This window comes from Pinus tabuliformis, chromosome J, assembly GCF_031772625.1.
Source record: "Pinus tabuliformis cultivar Carrire ecotype Pingquan chromosome J, CPIR1, whole genome shotgun sequence".
In the NCBI taxonomy this organism is placed as follows: Eukaryota; Viridiplantae; Streptophyta; class Pinopsida; order Pinales; family Pinaceae; genus Pinus; species Pinus tabuliformis.
The window spans coordinates 902,110,357-902,132,578 of record NC_142295.1 but is presented as its reverse complement, the minus strand read 5'-3'; the positions used below and the strand labels follow the sequence as shown (position 1 = coordinate 902,132,578).

General features: G+C 37.1%; 1 pseudogene across 1 annotated transcript; it reads left to right on the top strand.

Moving 5' to 3' along the window:
- The first annotated feature begins 4,826 nt into the window (after nucleotides 1-4,826).
- On the top strand, nucleotides 4,827-7,108 carry LOC149229621 (monofunctional isopimaradiene synthase, chloroplastic-like; annotated as a pseudogene). The gene is made up of 8 exons (XR_016247945.1): nucleotides 4,827-4,984; nucleotides 5,098-5,303; nucleotides 5,481-5,585; nucleotides 5,652-5,758; nucleotides 5,871-6,068; nucleotides 6,180-6,318; nucleotides 6,426-6,669; nucleotides 6,812-7,108. The product of XR_016247945.1 is annotated as a monofunctional isopimaradiene synthase, chloroplastic-like (transcript).
- Nucleotides 7,109-22,222: the final 15,114 nt, after the last annotated feature.

Genomic DNA, 22,222 nt, shown 5'->3' with positions numbered 1-22,222 from the left:
TTTCCTTTTGAGATTCTTTAATCGTTGTTGGAAATGATACATTGTTGAGCCGAACAGAGGGGTGAAGTTTTCGCAAGTTGTTTTGACAATATTTTTGAAGTCTAGATGCAAAAGCCAGAAAGCTTCAAATCTGAACGACCTTCTGGTAGAATCTCCCGGTTTTTGCCATTTGAGTGAGATGGGCCAGTGATCTAAACCTGACAGAGGCAAGATTGATGTAGTGATTTCTCCTCACAGGTGAATGGCGTTGTCTGAAATGAGAAATCTATCTAGCTGAGATGCAATTTGTTGGGATCCTATCCTTTTGTTGTTCCAATTATAGATGCCATTATTAAATGGTAGATCTATTAGCCAGTTGGTTTGTATATATTCTCTGAAGCGGATGCTTTCAATGTCTAGTTTAACTCTGCCCCCTTTTTTCCCCTCAGTTTCGTAATCATGTTGAAATCTTTGCCTGTGATCCATAGTGGGTGGGTCCTAGTGGAGTTGAGAGCTTCCAACGTATTTAGCAGTGCCATCTTTTGTAGTGAGTCCTGAGGAAAATATACATTTGACAGATGCCCATGTATGTTGGTTCCTATAATATGGAAAGTGGCCTGTATGAGATGATGGGAGGCATGAAAGTCTGTAAGTATGATAGCTTGCGTATTCCAAGCAATAGCAAGTCCTCCCAAGGCACCAGAAGCATCCACCATGACTGTTTGACATCCTTGCCAAACTTTGGATAATATAGAACTCAAAGTCTTACTGTTGCATTTTGTTTCTTGCGTGAAGAAGATTTGTGATTTTTCATTCTGTATCATGTTTTCTATCATTCTGTATTTCCCAAGATTGTTTAGCCCTCTTACATTCCATGAGATGAGCTTCATAGTTGACTAGTAGGTAGCAGTCTATAGTACTCGGTTAATTTTGAACATCTACTTGATTCCACCAGCATCTCCCCAATGATAATGGTTCTTTGAAGATCTGTCTTTCTTCCCCTTTTCTTACCATCTTTGTGGATATTTTTCCCATCCCAGCTACTGCTTGGTTGTATGCCTAAGGTATTCTGCTGATGCACTCTTGAAAGGACTACTTCCAAGTTTTCGAGTTGCCTATCCGAAATTTTGTCAAACTCTTTCTTTTTGCAGGCTTGTTCAAGATTGAAGATGTCTAGGTCTCCGAGGTCAAAGCTTTTTGGTTCTTCTTCCATGTGGCTTTGTTGGCTATTCTCAGGAAATGATTTAGTTGCCTTGGCTGGATCTAATGAAAGGCTGTCGATGTCCATTTCCTTTGCCTGCCTAGGGATTTTATCTATCTCCTTAACTGAGGTGGGTGGAGAGGCTGCTCTATTTGGATCAATTTTTTTATTGTTCACTAGAATACTAGATTCATGGAGATGAGATGAGGTGGATGGCATAGTGGATGGCATGGTGTGTGGTTCAACGGTTTTGGATCGATCTGCTTCATGCATGGAGGGTTGTGACAGAATATCAAATCTATTGTTGGTGGAAGGTGCAGAGGAATTGGATAGAGGTTTCTTGGGAACAGGTGGGGACTTTTTGGTATGCCTCTTTCTATTGGCGACCTTAGTGAATCCTTCAGAGTCAGATTTATCCAGGTTATCACTATTTGTGGGGGAAGCGTTTAAAGGATAGTCACGGAATAGATGGCCGTGAGCATGGCATTTTCTACAGCGGAATGGCACATGTTCATAATCAATAGGTTGGATTCATTCAAAGTCATCATGAAGAAGGCTTATCGAATCCATGAGGGCTTTGCTGAGTCACATGTAAATGTAGATGCGAGCATACGAGGTGTATCTTTGGAGCTTTGTTTCCTCTGCAATCTTTATGAATTCCCCAAGACCATTTCCAATCGCTTTTAGTGATTCTTCATCCCAATATTCCAGAGCCAAAGAGTACAATCGTATCCAAACTGGCGCCCAACTGAAGTATTCTTTGTCTGGATTAAATCTTTCAATCCAATCCCTTAGATACAGACCTGGTGCATTGAAAAAATATGGGCCTCTGTCTAAGATTCTATTCCTGTCTTCTATGGAATTGAATATAGTAGTGAAGAAACCTTTTGGCCCTAGCTGTAGGGTAACGTGTCCTTTTGATTTCCATTTTGCAATAATCCATCCATGCAAGGCTTTCTCAGTTGGCCAAAAGCCAATGAACTTACCTATAAGCGCATGATCCTTCATGAACTGTATTTGGGCATTGATCCGATGGCTTGGTAAGTCGATCTTGGTGCGATCTGCTACAATGGGCTTGCATGTAGACGAGGTCACCTTCATAGGTACATTGTTTTTCGTGGGGGTACCCTCTGTTCCTTTGTTCAAATTTTTCGTTTCCTGATACTGGGCAGGTTGGTTCTGCATCGACTCCTTTGTTCCAGATGATGGCGTTTCAGTTTCGTTATTATTCCCTTTGAGATTTTGGTTGTCATTGTAATCTATGGGGGGAGGCCCCATGGCCTCCCCCATCTGAATATTCATGATGTCGACTCTGTTCGTGCCAATAATCCAATGCTTGAGAGACTAATTCCTTGCATTGGATGGCTGTCGCGCCTGTGCTTCTGCTGTTGGTAGGGTTTGTCAGAAACCTTAGACCGTCTTTCCACAGAGTGTTCTCAATAAAAATTAATAATCCTCCCATACCCCTCTCCTCTCAACTCAGAGGAAGGGCTTGTTGTTCAGAAATGACTAATCTATTTAATCCGTGATGTTGTTTTACTAATGTTTGTCAATGATGTCTTCATTAGATCGAAAGTAAAACTGATTGTAAAAGGCGATTGAGTCTGGCTGGCTGATTGATTAAGTAAAAGGGTGATCTTTGCTGCTATTTGTTTAGAACTCTGTAATATGACAATAGATCTTCATAATGTCTTTGGGTAGTACAGTTTTTGGTTCAGAAGTTTTATGATTCAATATCTTTAGAGGTATATGCAAGTTGGATTAGAGAAAGTAGTGTATACATGCAGATTCTCCTCATTAAAGTAGTGTATACATTCTGACATATGACTTTTGAGGTTGCAAATGGTTCTGGTTGTTGATGCAGTGTTCTGGGTTTAGCTCTGTGTTTTGGTGACAATGATATGATTGTTGAGATTGATTAATTGTGTCTTTCTTCAGATTTGATGGGTTTTAGTGATTAGTTGATGCAGTTGTATTTGATGGTTGTATTACAGTTGTGGTGATTTATTTTGATCTTCAATGTTACTGATGGGTCCAATATGAACATTTGATGAAACATGGCCTACATATTGTGTTGATGTGTACAAGGAGTATCGAGTTTGAAAATTTATGAAACATTGTCCCTGGAAGAAGAGTGGAGGGGGTAGCCTTGTGTAGGCCGGCACCTACGTACTCGTACAATTTTACGCTAGTACAAGAGCCAGGGGGTTGTAGCTCCCTTCCAGTAGCAACTGGAGAATGAGTAAAGGTTGTAGCCTTCTGTAGGCCTGGTAAACATATCAGCCAGTACAAGAGCTAGGGGGTTGGAACTCCCTTCCAGTAGAAGCTAGAAAATGGGTGAAGGTTGTAGCCTTTACCAGGTAGATGCATGTGTACTAGAAAAATTTTGCACTAGTACAAAACTTGTAAACACATTTTATAATAAGAAGATTGAAGACTGAGACGACAACTGCGTGGTTTTTTCCCACATTGGGTTTCCACCTGAAAATTCATAGTGTTCATGTGTGTTGATTTATTCTGTTCTTACTGCATCTGTTTACTGCTTAGTAAATGCATCACACTCTGATTTAAGTTCAAAGACAATGAATTCGATGTTTTACAAGTTTATTATCTATACGTTGGTTTCATTCATTATAGTCGCGGACATACGTTATTTGGTTTCTGAAAAAACGCATATACAGTTTGAAAGGGAAAAATTATTATTGTGAAAGTTTAAATACTGATTGACACCCGTGTCCCTACCCACTCCCTCCGCTCTCTAAGTACTTTTCCCAACAACCTAGAGAATATCTAGAGCACAACGAAATTGTGGAAATAAAGTCCCTGCTAAACAAGTCCATGTTGATGTCAAGTCTCTAGACAAGCCCGTGTCAAAGAAAAATAAGCCCCAACCAAATCATAATTTTTATTTTTTTTATGATAATACTCCAACTCATAAGGATGATGATAATTGCGATATCCATTGTCAACACAAGGCTGATAATGATGTATTTACTCAAAGCATGTATTGGGAGAAACATTATACTATTATTGTTCCCTATCTAGAGCATAAAAAATGACAACTTCAATCCGAAAATGACCAGTTAAGATTGATGAATAAGCTTAGGGAAATTCAACAGGATAAACATACTTATAGGTTGGAGGAAAAGCCACAGTTAGCAAATACTCACATTATCATCAAATTTGCTAATATCAAAGAAGTCAGAATTTTATATCCTCATAGTGAAATTTCTGTCAAATAATATGATGTCATTTGTTTATTTATAGGTTGTAAATTTGGCAAGGTATGCTTATTTGTTTTTATTTAGTTTATTAATTTTGAGAGAAACTATAAAATCTCATAATTTGTAGCTTTCCATAGGATTCAATTCTTCATTAGCTTATTAGTGCCTCGATTTAATTGAGCTTAGATGTTTATTTTACAACTTAGTATGATGCAATTTAAATTTTAGAGGCTTATTCTACAGTTCAATATAATGTATGTAATTCTGTTAGTTGAAATTTTGCTTATAACCGTTAAAATATGTTTTTTTAAATCCAAAAGTAAAAAAAATAAATAACTATATAAAACATTTAAATATTATCCACTCATAAAAAAATTTGAAGGTGAAGAAATTGAATCTTTCTAAATTCATATTAGAACAGTGTTTAAAATAAATCTATACTAGTAATATTTGAAATTGATGCGCAACCATTGGGACGAAGGAGGCATTGGGTGGGCTAGGGAGAATCCTGTTGCTGATATTTATGTTACGGCCATGGGACTTCGAATCTTGAGACTGCATGGATACAATGCATCCTCAGGTAAATGAAAATGTTGACACGAAGAGCCATGTTTGAGCTATAAACTGTGCCAATAGCAAAGGATTTTAGTTCTTTCGTTCTGTTGAATCATCTGCAACCATCATTCTTGGCAGATGTTTTAAAAACTTTTAGAGATGAGAATGATGAGTTCTTTCGCTTCTCAGGTCAAACAGAGAGAGGAGTAAAAGACATGTTAAACGTCAATTGTTGCTCACGCGTTGCATTTCCGAGAGAAACAGTCATGGAAGAAGCAAAATTCTCCACCGAAAGATATCTTTGGAGCACTTTGCAATATCTGGATGAGAACATTAGGGGAGAGGTATATAGTATTTGTCGGCTCTTTCAACATCTCAGTCTTGCTGCTAACTCAACCTGACTATATATATATATATTATATATGATATTATATTACATTATAGGGGAGAGGTATATAGTATTTGTCGGCTCTTTCAACATCTCAGTCTTGCTGCTAACTCAACCTGAATTTTATTTGCAGGTGGAGTACGCCCTGAAATATCCATCGCTTAGGACTCTGCCAAGGCTGAAGGCCATAAGCTACATTGAACATTACGGGGCAAACGATGTATGGCTCGGGAAAACCGTTGAATCCGATATTGGTTTCGGCGTGCTAAATAGTAAACCATTTGTATTTTAATCTATAATTGAGAGGAGCAGGATGCCATATATTAACAATGGCAAATATTTGGAACTGGCCAAACTGGATTTCAATAATGTGCAGTCTATACACCAAAAGGAGCTTCGCGAGCTTCAAAGGTGCTAGCATTGTTTAATTCGATGTTTCAATCATTTAAGCCTAGTATTGTTTAGTTCAATGTTTCATTCATGTAAGTATAAGCTAAGCTAGTGTATCTAGCATTTTTCAAAGGTGCTGGAAATCATTGGGTTTTGGTGATCATGTGGCTGAAGTATTTTTCACAATGTCCTCTTCTATGTTTGAACCAGAGCTAGCTTCATGTAGAGCTGCCTTTACCAAATTTACGACCTGCGCTATCATTTTAGGCGACCTATATGACGCTCATGGATCTATAGAAGACATCAGGCTATTCACAGAAGTAGTTAAAAGGTGGAAGTTTAATATATTAAATCTCTTTTGATCTAAAAATAGATGAAAGTTTCTACAATTATTGTGGCTGCTAAGCTAAGTATTCATGCCTATTCGTCATCTTTGTTATAGATGGGATCACTCTCTGTTAGACCGAATGCCAGAACACATTAAAATATGCTTCCTGGGTCTGTACAATCTGGTAAATGAAATTGCGGAAGAAGGTTGCAAGAGACAGGGGCGTGATGTGCTAGGCTATATTCGGCACTTAGTACGTACTATGTTTACAATTTTGATGTTACAGAAGTTTTTTTTATTTTCTACAAAGATACAATTAAATATTGATTATGGATTTATGGGTCATATAATATATGACAGTGGGAGATCCATCTTGAAGCGTACACGAAAGAAGCAGAATGGTCTGAAGCTGAATATGTGTCGTCCTTCGATGAATAATGTGTCAATACCACTGGCAATTGTAATTCTGATTAGTGTTATTTTCACTGGAGAGGTTCTTACAGTTCACATACTCTCCCAAATTGGTAACAGATCCAAATTTGTATATCTCATGTGCTTGAAAGGGTGTTTGGTAAAAGATACCAAAAGTTACGGATCCAAAATCGTATATCTCATGTGCTTGACATGGCATTTTGTGAATGATGTCAAAGGTTACCAGGCAGGGTACTCAATCTCTTGTAATCCAACGTAGGGTCTGTGTCCTTAAGCGCTTGTAATTTATTTGAACAGTTGCTAATTATGTGGAGGCAGAGAGAGGTCGAAGAGAGGTGGCTTCTGCCATACAGTGTTACATGAAGGACCATCCCGAATTGTGAGAGGAAGAAGCTCTCGAACATATTTATACTCTCATGGAAAACGCCCTTGCAGATTTGAAGTGTGAATTCCTGAACACAAAAGACGTGCCGGACAATTGCCATAGAATGGTTTTTGGCAGTGCCAGATCAATGCAGTTGTTTTACGTGGAAGAGGACAGTTTAACACTTTCACAAAATACGGAAATTAAAGAACATGTCAAAAAGATCATGTTCGAACCAGTTGCGTAGAATAAATTATTCAAATAAAGATGCGTGGTGTTCTGTTCACGGTGTAGTAACGCAAGCGCTTTTGATCCGTGGCTGTTAAGGCCGAAATCAGACGGTGGGCATATAGAGGGGCTGTTCATTTAAAGCCCGATAACATGGAAATATGACTCGTTGCCAACGTATTTTTGCTTTCCTGCCTTGGTTAAAGATAATTAAAAATGGGAGGTGGGGAACTATCAATCCTGGAATACCACTCTTTCGTCTAAGGATGCCTAACCGCTTCTTTCTCTAGATTGATTCTCAGGGCGGGACACTGCAAGGTGGGTAGTTTATCTGGGGCAGATGCCTCCTAAAGAGTAACGGAGGTGTGCGAAGGTAGACGCTTTCAATAAGCAAGCGTAATGGTCTAAGCCTGCCTGACTGTGAGACTCACTGGTCGAACAGAGACGAAAGTCGGCCATAGTGATCCGGGAGTCCCGCGTGGAAGGGCTCTCGCTCAACGGATCAAAGGTACGCCGGGGATAACAAGCTGATGACTCCCAAGAGCTCTTATCGACGGAGTCGTTTGGCACCTCGATCTCGACTCATCACATCCTGGGGTTGAAGAAGGTCCCAAGGGTTCGGTTGTTCGCCGATGAAAGTGGTACGTGAGTTGGGTTTAGAACGTCGTGAGACAGTTCGGTTCCTATCTACCGCTGGTGTTGAAGGGAGAACTGCGAGGAGCCAACCCTAGTACGAGAGGACTGGGTTGGGCCAACCTATGGTGTACCGGTTGTCACGCCTAGCAGCGCCGGGCAGCCAAGTTGGTATGGAAGAACTGCTGAAAGCATCTAAGCGGGAAATCCTTCTCTAGACAAGTTCTCGTACGAGGTGAAAGAACATCACTTCGATAGGCGATAGGTGTAAGCACCGCGAGGTGTTCAGCGATATCGTACTAAACCGAAAAGTGAGAAAGAATGGTCCCGGAGGGGCTTGCGCTTCCTAGTGCAAGGACCCGACAGGGGGCTCGACTGATAAGGACCCTTTAGGGGGCTCGACCATAGGACCTTTAGGTACTCGACCATAAGGGAGAGGGAGAGGAGAGGAACTTTAGTTGCTCGACCACCGGGAGAGGACCCGACAGGGGGCTCGACTGATAAGGATGCGTAAGCAGGCTCGACTGTTAAGGAGAGGACCTTTAGGTGCTCGACCATAAGGACCTTTAGGTGCTCGACTGATAAGGATGCGTAAGCAGGCTCGACTGATAAGGAGAGGACCTTTAGGTGCTCGACCATTAGGGAGAGGAGAGGATGCGTAAGCAGGCTCGACTGTTAAGGCTGCCATCGCCCTATATTATTTAGGGGCGGAGCCACTCACTATTCCGATGGTGAGGCCCGGAGGGGCTCGACTGTTAAGGAGAGGAGAGGAGAGGTACGTTAGTGACTCGACCAACGCCCCCCCACCCAATAAGTAAAATGAAACTTGAAGAACTAAAAGGCCGCCATCGGCTCGACTGATAAGGCCGCCATCGAAATCGTCATTCTTATTGCTATTATATATGTCATTATGCATTCATGAATTCTCTAAGTCATTACGCTTTCTTTCTTGATATCCGAGCTAAGTACTTGGGCTTTTGTCAGGTTTCTCAAACTGGAAGTTTGCACAAGAAGCTCTCTAAGAAACTCCTAGTAAGCCCAATTCATAAATCTCTCATCTCTAAACACTAAGACTAAGAAAACACTCATAACACAATCAAACACTAAGAAACTCCTAGTCTCTAAGCTATCACTAGTAGTAGGAGAATTATGGTTGAGTTCTTAGTAGGAACAAGAGAGGAATATGTACCAAACTTCGGAAAATGATGCTTCCTCCCTTCCTCTGGGACTGGCTAAGCTACTGGTCCTCCCTACTCTTCCGTTTTTGAAGTCTCTGTCTCTACTGCTCCTGCATCCACAACTGGGACTAGATCTGGAGCTACGGGTGCCATTGGTGCTCCTGGTGCTAGATCAACTTACTAAAAAGCATAATCGACTTCTTCAACCCGATCAATCAACTACTCCTGCATCTTTAGCTATTGATTCTTCAGTCGATGAATCAGTCATACCCATATGAAAGAGAACGAGATCCCTCATATAGAGAACCAGAGTCAGAGTTTTCATAGTTTATAGAGAAAGACCCGGAACCACCAATAGCCGTGGGAGAGGCAGTTGACCGAGTGAAAGCAGCACCAATAGCATAGGTAGAGCCAGTTCCAAGCGCAGCACCACCGGATAGTCGATCCAGCAGTTGCTTTAGTCTATTATTTTGGTTATGCTTTTGATTATGGTGGTTTAGCCCTTTATGATCCACTTGAACCAGTCGATTAAGCTGTAGATTCTGTTCAAGATACATAGCTAGTAGTTGACCTTGATCCAACAACAGAAGCCAGGGTATATGCATCAGTAGATCCATCAGTAGCTTACCCACTACCACCTTGCCCAGATCCATCAGTATACCCTGCATAGGCAGAGCTATAACCAGTAGCTAAGTAAGCATCAGTAGCAGTAGACCTAGCACCAACACCAGCATATCCAGTAGCAGCACCTACACTAACAGCAGCAGCCCTTGATGCAGCAGTTGTTTATTCTGTAGACTAAGCAGTTGTTGGTTCAGTAGTTGAAGCACCAGTAGATCCAGCAGCAATAGTAGATCCAGTGGAACGAGCACCAGCAGCAGTAGTCAATCTAGTAGCTTAAGCAGCACCTATTGAACCAGCAGCATCACTAGTTGTTGACCTTGAACCAGTTGATCCATCAGTAGAACCATAAAAGGCATAGGCATAGGCACAAGTAGCATAGAAAGCAGGTGACCCAGTAGATTAAGCTGATGACTCAGCAGTGTATGTGGAAGAATACAGAGATATCTTCACTTCACCTACAGGGGTGCCTCTGCACTGTTAATTCAAGCATTCAATTTCTTTGATACCTAGATAGTAAGCAGCATCTTAGTTAGTTGTTTCAGCACCCCTAGCAGAGGAAGCATATGGCTTAGACGGGAAAGAAAGGGAAATTGAGAACCCAAAGAGAAGGAGAAGCGAGGTTACGTTAAGTAGCTCGACCGTTAGGGAGAGGGACGAGCGAGTGCTATCAAATGGGGTAGGGCCCCCAAAATGGAGGTGGAAAAAGTATCGAGTAGCTGGTTCATTCCCCCATGACGAAGGTGGACTTGAAGTGCTAAATGAAAAAGTGAAAGGGTGGCGTATTGATGAGAAATTATATGCCTTGATATAAGGGAAATGAACTAATGAAAGGTGGCCTATTCCAGCCATCCATCCCAGCCATCCCCATCCACCGCTCCTAACATACGGTGCTCAAGTGTCCTTCAAGGAATGTCATATGGTATGGTAGTAATTTCGTAAAGTAGCCAGCCTTGGAGCATCCTATCCCTGTTACCAGAGACATTAAGCCCTTCGACTCCGACACAGTGATTCAGGAGCTTGACAGATTGGCCATTCAGCCAATTCACCAACCGTTCCTCCTACAGAACGAACGTCCCAAGAGTGAGACTATCAGCGATACGACCAATAGCGCCTACACTCGCCCCAGCCATCCGCTAAACTGGGCGAGCTAGGACACTGATGAGCACAGAAATCATCCTTCGAGCACGCGAATTTGATATACGTAGCTGCTCAACTCAAATTTCTATTCGTACAATTAGCCATTTAGGCAGTCGAAAAGATATGTCACCGTTGAGCTGGCCATTCATGCATTCCAAGCTAGTCATTCATGCACTCTTGATTCATGCATTCATTATATATATGTCATATGTCACCGTTGTTCGATCGATCACAGCCGCCATCAATCCGATCAATCGATCAATCATAATCAACCCTTCGAACGCTACATCAACCCAGGATGGACCTAGGGAGGTCCTTAAATGAAACTTACTTTACATTCTGTGGAGTGTCGTTCGTGTCTGGGGCCGTTATGTTATCTCTAGAAAGAACAACTAAATAAGCATGATATGGGACGAGCCATTACCTTATTTATTCCTTCAATTATCTGGCCCCTGACTACAACCAGTAACTCATCTATAACGTATTGACCTATCCCATTTCGGTAACTAGGGATAGCATAAGGAGAAGACACCCACTCCATAACACTGGAGATAAGGCGCAGTAAGGTCCTAGCTACAGGTCCTGGCCTTATATATTCTCGGTACCTCTCTTCGGTCGGCCCTATACCCACCCAGGGATATAAGTCAAGCCATCAGTAAGCGCCTTAATAGATTCTCTGGGGTCCTAGCTATCGGCCAAGGAGATAAGGCGCAGGGCAGTAAGTGAAAGTATCTAACCAGTCGCGTGGATGCTCATAAGTAAAAGGTTTTTATGCCTCTCCCGTTGGTCGAGAGTTCGACAGGCTCACCCTCGTATATTCTAATATTTAGAAAGGCTCGGCCAACCAAATAGGTGATAGAGATACGCGGTACCCAGAATCTTATATGTGATACCCGGAATAATTCTTAAGTAAAGGTAAGATAAGGGTAAGGGTTATATAGATGCTGTACTCATCCTGTACTATACTGATCTTCTTGGTGGAATGAATTGGTCAGTAAGTCCTAGGGTTTGATAAGGGAAGGTTTGGCTAAAATTCCAGACTTGTCTCACTTCGTTCCTCGGTGGGAACATGATACCTAGAATCTAATACGTGGTAGACTGGAATAATAAGGTATAGGGTAAAGAGAAGACGGGTAAGGGAGAAAGACATCCACCCAGTCCTAGTAGATCCAGCAGAAGCAAAGGCAAAGGTAAAGGAAAGCCATTGATCCTGCCATCCCTGGCACGAGGAGTTGTCTATTAACGGATTATGAAGCGATCGAATGATCGGATAGCGGCACTTAAGAGTCTTTCTTTCTGATGGCCATCTAAGTCTGAGCAGGACCCGAACGAGAGCTGATAATGAGGGGGTACGGGGGCAACCTCGACTTACAGAGGTGGAGTTAGAAGATCGATTCCTTCCGAAGGAGATAGCTGGGTGAATGACTCGAATTGTCTTCATAGTTGGCACTGCTCTGTTTCGAATCCATGGGCATATAGCTGTCAACCCATACCACTGGAAAAGACTGAGACTGTATTCCCTCTCACTCCAGCAAATAATCGATATCTCAACCCCTGGGTTCAAAGGCCTTGATCAGAACAGCAGTCACCCTTGATTTCATTGCCTCAACGAGAGGACAGAAATAAAGGTCCCGGAGGGGCTTGCGCTTCCTAGTGCAAGGAAGGAACAAAAGCTGGCTGAAGAGGTCGGTCGAGTCCTATTCTCTTCTATCAATCGGTTTTATTGCTTATTATTATGAGAGGAGACTGCCCAAGATAGTCGAAGATCATGATGAGAATCGTTGGTCGTTATGGAAAAAAGTAATTTGTAAGTAGTTAGGTGACCAATCATGTGACCAATCATTTTTATGATTGCAATCTTGAGTTGACCATTGATATATCGTGTAGATGAGGTACACAGATTTTAAAACCAAAAATTAATATAGGGAACCAGATTCATTTTACATAGTCCCTATCAAAATGTTGGTTTTATATATTTTTAATGTAGTAGTCTATTTGCTTTACGTTAATGTGATAGGTAAATGGAAAATTAACCAGTTGAAAGATCAAAAAGTTTATATGTGGTAACTATAATTATATTTACAAATATGGTTGATATTCCTCAATAAAGATATATGAAGTATATATACAATTACATATTTTAATATAGTTGATATATATAAACCACATTAATAATTAATAATTATTATGTGTATTTTTTTTTAAATCAATTATTTATTATTATTAATAACTATATAAATAATAACGAGGCATATTTTTATATATTTATATATTTATGATTATTATATTAATATTATAATAATAATAATAGTAATATTAATTAATAATAATAATAACTGATAATTATATTATTATAATAAAAACATGATATTGTTATTATAATAATAATATTAGTAATACTAATTAACAATAATATTCTTAATAACAATAATTATTTTAGTAAATGTGGTTGATATACCCATAAGGCTTCATTTCTATTCATGACAAAAACAATTGATCAGTATATAATAAAAATAAAAATAATAATAATAATTTATTACTCATTTTTACAAAATGTAAATAAATAATTACTTATTTTATTAAAAAAAATTAAATTTTATTATTGCTTTTAGAAAAAATATAAATATTTTTATTTTATTTTATTTTATAACATTAATAATTATAAATAATAAATAATAGTTAAATAGTTAATTATTGTTAAATAATAATAATATGAATATTAATTAATTAAACAATAATAATAATAGCTAATTCTTTGTCACAATGTGATGTTGGACCATGGTTGACCGTGGTTGGCCATGGTTGAATTTCATATTGAGACAATCTTTGTCACAAAGTGACATTTGAGCATGCTTGACCATGGTTGACTATGATTCACCATGTTTGACCCAAATGAATAACAAATGATTGGGATTAACACAAAAAATAGAAGATTGACCATGGTTGTCTACGATTGACCATGGTTGACCATGATCAACCATGCTATGACCATGGTTGGTTATGGTTGACTATGATTGATATTATAAAACCAAGTTAATAATAAACCCAAGGGATTGATATTATGAACCAAGGGAAAAATAAAGACAATGGATTAATACTAAAACCCCATGATTGACCATGGTTGACAATGGTTGATCATGATTGATATTATAAACCTAAGGGAATAATAAACCCAAGGGATTGATATTATAAACCCAAATGAATAATAAACCCAAGGGATTAATACTAAAACCCCAAGGGATTATGAACCCAAGGGAATAATATTAAACCAAAGGGACTAATATTATAAACCCAAGGTATAAAACCCTAAGATAAATATTAAAAATACTAAAATAAACATGGTTGAGCATGATTGATTTTCATATTGAGACAATCCTTGTCACAATGCAACATTGGACCATCGTTGACCATAGTTAACCATTATTGAATAATATTAAACCCTAGGAATATGAACCCTTAGATCAATAAAGCCAATGGGTTTATATTATAAACCCAAGGGAATAATAAACCTAAGGGATAACAATTATAAAACCAAGGTATATAAACCCTAAGATAAATATTATAAACCCTAAATAAACATGGTTGACCATGGTTGATTTCCATATAGAGACAATCCTTGTCACAATGCAACGTTGGACCATGGTTAACGATGGTTGACCATGATTGATTTTCATATGAAGAAAATCTTTGTCAGAACACAACGTTAGACCATGGTTGATTTCCATATCCATTGTTCTTTGACCATGGTTGAACATGGTTGGTTATGATTGACCATGGTTGACAATGATTAATATTATAAACTGAATGGATTGGTATTATAAACCCAAGGGATTAATACTAAAAACCCAAGGGATTATGAACCCAAGGGAATAGAATTAAACCCAAGGGACTAATATTATAAACCCAACATATATAAACCCTAAGATAAATATTATAAACACTAAAATAAACATGATTGACCGTCGTTGATTTTCATATTGAGACAATCATTATCGCAATTCGATGTTGGACCATGGTTGACATCATAATAAACCGTGGTTGACCAAGGAATAATAAACCCAAGTGATTGATATTATAAACCCAAAGGAATAATAAACCCAAGGGATTAATACTAAAACCCCAAGGAATTATGAACCTAAGGGAATAATATCAAACCCAAGTGACTAAGATTATAAACCCAAAGTATAAAAACCCTAAGATAAATATTAAAAATACTAAAATAAACATGGTTGAGCATGACTGATTTTCATATTGAGACAATCCTTGTCACAATGCGACATTGGACCATGGTGGACCATGGTTGAACATGGTTGATTATGGTTGACCATTGTTGAATAATATTTAACCCTAGGAATATGAACGCTTACATCAATAAACCCAGGGGATTGATATTATAAATCCAAGGGAATAATAAACCAAGGGATAAGGTATATAAACCCTAACATGAATATCATAAACCCTAAAATAAACATGGTTGACCATGGTTGAAAATGGGCTAGCTAATTTGATGGGATGTCTTTAATGTCTCCCTTAACACACACTCAAAATAATTCCAACATTGTCTTTTCATCTGCATTTAGTCTATTGTGTTTCTCTTCAATTTCCAATATTTTTCTGGGATGGATTAAAATTTCCTTCATTTTGTGGTCCTCTTCCATGTCTTTTGGTGATTTCCTTTTGGGGGTGATCTTCTCCCAACCCTTGCCTTTCAGTTCATCATCCTCCATAACATGAATTGCCAACAGTGTTTCTGAGCTTTCTACGTTATAAATTTTATCCATGTTTTCTAGAATGGAAAACGTATTGGTATCTAGGGTCTTCTAGGGTTGACCTTGAGATTCATTTGGACTAGACATAGCCATATAAGTCTCAGTTGATCTATAACCCTATCGGGTCTATTGATTTCTAGCTAATCTACCCCTTCTTGGGTCGATTGATTGAAAGTATTCCTTGTCTTTCTTCTCCTTTACCTTTTTCTCTTACGCTACTATGAATGGACAATCTCTGAAGAAATGGACATATTCATGGAATCAACGAAATTTGAACAACACATGTTCATAATCCAACGAAATTTGAACAGCACATGTTCATAATCCAAAGGCTAGGTCCAAATTGTGTCATTATATTCCAAGTCAATTGAATCTAGCAAGGGTTGTGAAATGTTCACATGGACACAGATCCGGGTGTAGCCTACATGTCTCCTTCTCTTTGTAATCTTCAAGATATTCGGAAATTTTCCTATAAAATTACCAATCTGCTTTAAAATATTGAGTTCCAAGAAGTATTCTGGAAATGAGAAGAGACGCGCCCATACTGGGGCCACTAGGAAGTGCTCCTTTTTTGAATCATAACATTCTTCCCAAAAAAAATGAATAGCACCACATTGTTCATGAAATAGGGCCTATTATCAAATTCCCTTTTCCAATCTATTAGATCTATTACAAGCACTGTAAAAAAACCTTATTTTCTTAACCTAAGCTTGATTGGCCCATTGGGGCTCCATTTTGTTTGGATCCATTGAATAATTTCCTATTCTTTCGGCTAGATTCCCATGAGCTTACAAATGAGGACATGGTATTTCATGAATCTTTGGGTCTTTTCCAAACAGTTGTTTGGAATCAATTTTTTTATTTTATTTTTATTTTGGGTGGATTTTGACATGAAACACACAATTTCTTGCTTGCCACAAAGCCCCCATCATAGGTGACTCCTCATTTTCCTTTCCTCCAGTGGCTGAGCTAAAAGCTCCTCCCATTCCATTATTTGATTCATTAATTGTATGGCGCTAGGAGGAGAACCCTTCCCCCTATTGTGGGGTCACTCATGAGGTGACTAGAATGGAGGATGATGACATCTCACATGGCTCTGTGGCTTGGATTCGGCAAAAATTACTGCAACCACCTGCGAACTTCTGAAAACTAGTATAACTAGAAAAAAGCACTAGCAGAATAGAATAATGTTATTTTGTTTCCAAAACCTTAATGAAATACATAATATTAATTTAATTTTAAAATATAAAATAACTAAAAATTTAGAAAATAATTTTTTTCCCTTTACACATTAATATAATATTTAGTTTTCTCCAATTTTATAATTTAATTATTTCTATAATATTTAGTTTTCTCCAATTTTATAATCTAATTATTTATTTCTATAATATAAACTAATTGGTTGCAATCAAGTCCCTCTATAACATTGAATTTACCATGCCCTCTTCCCAGTCACTAATAAGTGAAGGAGATGAAAAAAACTACCAAGTCACTAATAAATGAATGAGATGAAAGCAAATAGTTAAATTGAAACACTTCTACATTTTAAAATTCTTTTAATATTATTTTACATTTAAATATTTTTAGAAGTTTATTAATTTAAAAATTAATATTTTGTTATTAGCCAAATTTATTATAAGGGAAAATGAGAATGATCATTCTGCCATTATTTATTTATATTTTGAAATATCAAAAAATTTGAAAAAATAATAAAACATTTATTTAAAAACAAAGAAATAGAATTATATATATATATATATATATATATATATATATATATATATATATATATATATATATATATATATATATATTGCCACCAGAAAAATCATAATCTTTCATTATATGGTGAAAAATTACATATAGTAAACGCTGTTCAGCATATGCAGATTTCATCCATGGCTATAGTATCTACAAACCATTCCTGTACATGCCTCTGTCAAAAAACGAAAAATCATCACGCAGGATGATGCTGTGATTGGTATTCTATATAAAAACATAATTGCACCTCGTAGGACGATGTTCATAAATAAAAACTAGATTATCTACACCATCATATATACTTGACAGTTCTTCAAAAAATCAGTGGTCATCCACTCGAGGGTAGATTTGGTCTATATAAGGCCTGTGGTAGTACTGGTACTGAGAGATGCCCCTCTGTTCATGGATTATCCACTGTCCTCCTGGTAGGTGCGTGGCTTCCTTGGATAATCCGTCGACACTGTGATTATGCTCCCTGTAGATATGACGAACAATGATGTTATTAAACTGTGATTTGAGGTGCATAACTTCATCCAGAATATTTAAGAGTGTGTGTGCGTGACATCTAGATTTCAGATTGATCCAATTTATGATAATATTTGAGTCCCCATATATCTGTAAGTCTCTGCAATCATGATTTAAAGCAAAATGCATAAGATGGCGAAGAGTTATGAGCTCAGCAAAATTGTTCGTTCCTACGCCTAAGCCCATCTTGACTTTGTAATGATGCTGATCTGATAGATATAGTATAAAGGCCCCCCCCACATCCATGTTGTTGAGCAGCTCCATTGAAATATATATATATATATATATATATATATATATATATATATATATATATATATAGATATATATATTACTATAAAAAAATCATATAAATTATATGACAATCATAAATTATATTGATATATATTTGAAAAAAATTAAACTATTTTTGAAATTAGATTTTCAAATCAACTAAAATAAATATAAAAAATAAATAAAATATTATCTTAAACATCTTATTCAAAATAGAAAATGAGGCTTTACAGTATACTTGTCTATTTTTTCCTAACAACTTACTCAAAAATGAGAAAGGAGATTTCTTGTCTACTTGTTACTCAAAATTGAGAAAGGAGATTTCTAGTCTAATTGTGTCATTTTCATGATAATAAATAACATAATTCCAACACATAATGGAGGTTCTAATTTAAACGGACCCTCCTAATCACCCCACTCAACCTATTTTTGCTCAACAATGGTGGAAAAATCACAAAAGAATAAGGTGAACAAGACTTTAAATAAACAAGGATTGAGGAAAATCAGATGGGCAAGAAGGAGAAGGAAGAGAAAGAGCTGAAAGAAATAACACCAAAATAGAAGCAAAGCTTGAAGTGAAGGAACAAAAGAAAAGAAAACAGTAGAAGAAGAGAGAAATGTTGTAGAAGAAAAAGTTGTCCAAAAAGTTGAGACAAATGAAGTAGGGATAGGGGCAAGGAGATTGAAGAAGAAAAAACTACAAATGAAACTACTCAAGGTAAGAAGAGAAACCATGAGAATGAGTAAGATAAAAAAAAATGCTCAGAATAAGAAAATAAGAATGAAGTGAAGAAGAAGATAAACAAAAAAGAAGTTAGAAAGACCATGTTTGAAACGCGGGTAATAAAGCTATTTGTAAGGTAATTAAGAAAAAAATATCTAAATTTACCAAGCTCTTTTCTTTTTTTAAGCTGATATAATTGTGGATCTACTATTTCATGTAACAAGACAAAATGTTTGTAATATTTTTTTGAATGCAAATATATTTGTAATATTTCGATACTTAAATAATCTATAAGGAATTCAGATATTTATGTTGTCAATTTTATAATACAATAAACTTAGATATTATATTGTGAATTTTGTAGTAAAATGTATTTATATGTTTAAAGAGGAAGTACACTGAATTTTAAATATAGTAAATATTAAAAAGATTATATATATATATATATATATAAGTAATTGAGTGATGAATTTATTTAAAATTGTAATTTAAGTAACAAGAAATCACAATCTTGCTTGAAATTATATTGTCAAATTTCTAAAAAGAATTATTTCATCAATTAATTATAGTGCAACATTAATAATATTTATATATAATTTTCTTTAATGGCAGAAGTGTCCTCAGACACGTAATTTTATTAATCAGAAAAAAATAATTACATAATTTGATTTTGCAAGAGTTTACACCCGAACACCCAAACACTCTTGCAATGAGCTATTTATAAGCTCCATGTCCTAACTACCTCTAATTATGGATCACTTATTAAATAACAAGTGTCCATTTACAATAAATGCTATTCAAACCAACTAGCTAACAAATCTCCTAAAATAGAGCCTAAGATACGACACATTTGGAGAGTCATATCTAGTTACAAAAATATGCTAATTCTAAAAGTATCCATTAAATAATTAAACATTCTAGAATAATAATTATTAATTTAATATCTTAAATTAATAATTATTTTATTCTATTTTTATAACCTATGATAAAATTGTATTTTTGGATCATCTAACATTCCCCCCTATGATCCAAAGATACATTACAACAGATACCAAGTTCATCCCTGAACTTAGTAAATTTTATTCTGCCAAGTGGTTTCATGAAAATGTTGGAGATCTGATCTTCGGAAGGACAATAAACTAGCTTGAGGACATCTTTGGCAATGAGAGATCTGATATGATGATACTTGGTGTCCACATGCTTTGTCTTTGAATGAAAAACTAGGTTCTTGGCAAGTTTGATGGCTGACTGGCTTTCAATGAATAATGATGTAGCTTCGGTCTGAGAAATTCCCAAGTCCTGCAAAATTCGGCGCAACCAAACAATTTCACATGCTGCTTCCCATGCTGAAATGTACTCTGCTTCTACTGAAGAAGTGGCCACTGTAGCTTGTTTCATACAACTCCAAGATACTGCTGCTGACCCCATGTTCATTAAATAACCTGATGTTGATGCTTGATCATCAATACTCCCAGAAAAGTCGGCATCAAAATATCTACCAAGCACAAAATTTTTAGTCTTTGTGTAAAGAAGACCAAAATATTTTGTTCCTTGGATATATCGAAGAACTCTTTTGGCTGCATTCTAGTGGCTGTCTCACGGTTCCTGCATAAAACATGAAAGAATACTGACTGCATAAGATATATCAGGATGAGTATTTGTCAAATAAATCAAGATGCCAATTAATTGTCTGTAAGTTGTACTGTCCACCTTTTCCCCCCCCCCTTCAAATTTTGAAAGTTTCAAGTTTTGCTCAATGGGGGTGAGAACGGGCTTGCAATCCTGCATGCCAAATCGCTGAAGAACCTCTGCTGCATACTTACTCTGAGAAATGAAAATATGATGTGGATGTTGGAAGACTTCAACTCCAAGATAGTAGTGAAGTAATCCCAAATCTGTCATCTTAAAACTTGCATGTAACTCCTTTTTCACCTGTGCAATATGATCATCATGGTTGCCAGTAATGATCAAATCATCTACATACATAACAAGAATTACCAGATATTTTCCCTGTTGTCGCACATACAAAGTATCATCAGATTCACTTTGGTGAAAACGAACTTTCTTAAGGTATTCATCCATCTTTGCATACCAAGCTCGGGGAGCTTGTTTTAATCCATATAAAGCCTTGATCAATTTGCAGACTTTATGTTCTTTTCCTTGAATTTCAAAATTTGGCGGTTGGGTCATATACACTTCCTCCTGTAAATCCCCGTTGAGAAAAGCACTTTTCACATCCATTTGATGAACTTTCCATCCTTTCTGAGCGGCCAATGCAAGTGTTAAATGGATGGTGTTCCATTTAGCTGTAGGAGCAAAAGTTTCCTCATAATCAATGCCTTCCTGCTGCGCAAAGCCTTTTGCGACAAGTCGTGCTTTATACTTTTCAAGTTCTCCCTTTTGATTATACTTAATTCTATAAACCCATTTGCATCCTATGGGTTTAATATTTGTTGGACAATCAACAAGTTTCCAAGTGTTGTTATCAATTACTGCTTGATATTCTTCAACCATAGCCTGTTGCCATTCTTTATGTTTTACTACTTCTTTGTATGTGCAAGGTTCAGTAAAATCATTTGCTATCAAGGCAAAATTTCCTTCACTTCTATGTGCCCATCTGGTGCCTGTTTTATTCTTCTCATCAGGCTTTACATCTTTCAAAAGTTGAACTGCCCATTTTGGTAGTTGGTGCTCACTTGTTTGCGCTTCTGTAAAGTCTCCATCATTGTAAATAGGATTAATATAAACTGATGTTCGTCGCTCAGGTGAAGAGTGTGGAGAATCACTGTCAGAAGAACTGTTGCTACTTGGAGATGCGGATGAACTGCTAGAAGACCCAGATGATGTTGTTGATGTAGATGGACTGGATGAATTAATCTTCAGAGGAAGGAAAATCAAGTTCATACCAATTTGGTGAAGTTGGTTGACTTTGCATTTTTCCATTTCTTTTACTTCCCTTAGTTTCTAACTTGTGAAGAAGATTTTCAATTTCTTCAGCACTCTTACTCTCTGTTTCATCAAAAATGACATCCTTGCTCACAATGAATTGTCCATTGGACAAAAGACGATACCATTTCTTCTCATCAGAATAGCCAATCATTGTGCATTTTAAACTTCTTGAATCAAGCTTAGTTCATTTTTCTTTCGGAACTAAGGCATAACATACTGATCCAAAAACTCTAAGATGTTTAACTCGAGGTTTGAAACCAAACCAAGCTTCATAAGGTGTGATTCCGTCTAAAGAAGCAGTTGGACATCTGTTTCTTAAGTAGATAGTTGTATGTATTGCTTCTGCCCAATATGTTGGACTTAACCTCTTAAAAGTTAACATGGATCTCGCCATTCCTAACAAAGTGCGATTCATTCTTTCGACTACTCCATTTTGCTGTGGAGTGTAAACATTAGTAAGATGTCATCTAATGCCATTTTCACTACAATAAGTTTTGAATTCATTTGAAGTGAATTCTCCCCCATTATCTGTCTTGAGAGTACCTATCTTTTCTTTGACT